The sequence below is a fragment of the Clupea harengus genome, unplaced genomic scaffold, assembly GCF_900700415.2.
Source record: "Clupea harengus unplaced genomic scaffold, Ch_v2.0.2, whole genome shotgun sequence".
In the NCBI taxonomy this organism is placed as follows: Eukaryota; Metazoa; Chordata; class Actinopteri; order Clupeiformes; family Clupeidae; genus Clupea; species Clupea harengus.
This window is the reverse complement of record NW_024880061.1, coordinates 15,001-17,500: the sequence shown is the minus strand read 5'-3', so window position 1 is coordinate 17,500 and position 2,500 is coordinate 15,001.

The window sequence follows — 2,500 nt, the reverse complement described above, 5'->3', positions numbered from 1 at the left end:
CCTCCTGGTCCAACAGTACACCCACATTCAGCGTAAATATGCTATTGGAGTACAGTATAATATTTTGAGTAACAAACTATAACCAGACATTGGTGGTTTTGTAGCCTACTATCATTAACCTATGGTTATGTAATAATAATCAGTGTTACACAGTATTCAGTGGTAATATCTACAGTATACATATTACAACAATGATGCTGTGTTATAAATAAGGCTTACATACATATATAAGACTGCTACATATTCCAACAAATAAAGACACTGATCAATCAAAGTGCACTTACCTGTGAATACATAATATGACGATGACGATGATGACGATGATGAAGAAGATCGTTCCTGATATGGCAGCAGTATAAATATGGATCAATTTTGATGGATCTCGGTAACCTGAAGAAATGGTCAAGTTCCATTTTGACTTTATCTGATATGAAACTGTACAAATGTAAATTCCCTCATCAGACTCCTGCACATTAGATATCTGCAGTATCAATGGAGTAGCAGGATCAACACTCATCCTTTCAGAAGAGAAGTTTGTTTCGGTTGTGTCGCTTTCCAATACCGGACTATGTAAAAACACCCGGATTCCATCCTTTGCCCATTCAGTTTTCGATACATTATCAGATGAGTTACAGTGCAGCGTAACATTCGCACCCAGAGGTGTGTTGATTGAAACCAATTCATCTGCATCACAAACAAAAGAAAATGGAGGTTATCATGATATGTCATAACGAGTATTCCACACAATGTATTAAATTCTTCCTAAAACACAGCTGGCCACAGTCTAAAAGAGCACGGTATGAAATAACAGTGGTACCTCCACACGTAAGGTGCAGCATGATCCCACACAGACACAGATACTGAGGCTGAATTATCTTCGCCATAGAGGTCCAGCACTGTCCATGAGAATGATAATTATAGTTAATTTAGCAATATCTAGGTAAATGCCAGAACATATATTGAAACGCAGCCGAACAACCAAACAATAACAGAGGGACAGTACCTGTAGTGATGAGATTCCCTGTGACTACAGAGAGGAACTACTGTAACCCTCTGGGCTGCACCACTAGGACAGAAATGGCTGTCATCCGCCCCCACCATACAGCTCTCTGTACTGCACCCAAGAGTCCTGGGAGCATTTATTAGACAGGAAATAGTTAGCAGCTCAACAGCGAAATGTGCTCTGTATGGTGACAAAGGCTTGATCTTCACTGGATGTTTTTACACGTACATCAACATTTATTAATTTGACAAACTATCGGCATACAGAAGCTTGTAGAAACAGCAGTGTTCACGTACATTTTCAAAACATTTACATTTACATTTAGTCATTTAGCAGACGCTTTTGTCCAAAGCGACGTACAAGGGAGAGAATATTCAAGCTACGAGCAATAGAACCTGGTGTAACAATAAATAAATACTACTTTACATTAGAAATATAACAAAATGAAATAAAAAGAAAGAAAGAGTGCAGAAGTGTAACTGCTGTAATTGCAAGTTACGCACTAGTCGAAGTGCCAGTTAGGACGGGAAGTGCTCTCTGAAGAGTTGGGTCTTCAAAAGCTTCTTAAAGGTAGAGAGGGACGCCCCTGCTCTGGTAGTGCTGGGCAGCTCATTCCACCAACATGGAACTACAAATGAGAATAGTCTGGACTGCCGTGCTTGCACAGACGGCAGTGCCAAACGACGCTCACTAGAAGAGCGCAGCATCCTGGGTGTAACATTTGCCCTTACAAGAGCATTTAGGTAGGTGGGAGCAGAACCATCAAGCACTCTGTAGGCAAGCATAAGTGACTTGAACTTAATGCGAGCAGCTACAGCTCACAGAGAGAACTTTTGAGCCTTGCATCACAAACAGATAAGACATACGTAGGATAATGATCTTTATTTAGTTTCACATTTTCTGGCCACTACGTCACTGAGGGCCCAAATGAAATAACTATTGCACTCATATTGGTTTCAGCCTCACAGCACACCACACACAATAATGAACTAAGCCCCAGACTAAGGACTGCAGTGGGGCTCCTCACCATGGCGACCATGTCAGGGCCAGCATGAGCCGTCAGAGTGAGAGTGATGTCGATCAGTCCCACCAAGCTGCTAGACAGTCTGTGAGAAAGTGGTTAGCACTGCATAAGAGGAACCAGTGATGGGTTTTTGAAACAATGGTTTGACGGTGTTAAAATGATCATTCTTCATTACATCATAGTATGCATCAAGCAAATTTTAAATATTCCGAGTGACAAGTGGCAAAGCCCATGCATTGCAGCAAAAATGTAGAAGATATGGGCTTGTTTTATCTCTATTAGCAAAAACCAGCATTGTATGTGTGTCACTGAAACACACGAATGGAGCAAACTAACCAGCATGCCCCCTCCTCTCCACCCTACTCTACAGTCTGACATTTAGACTTCATTGTCTGGCCCACCCTTTCTGATGCGATGGGCCATCAAGTTGCCCAGTTAGAGATGGCTTGCTGCTTGGTGGTTTACTTTCATCA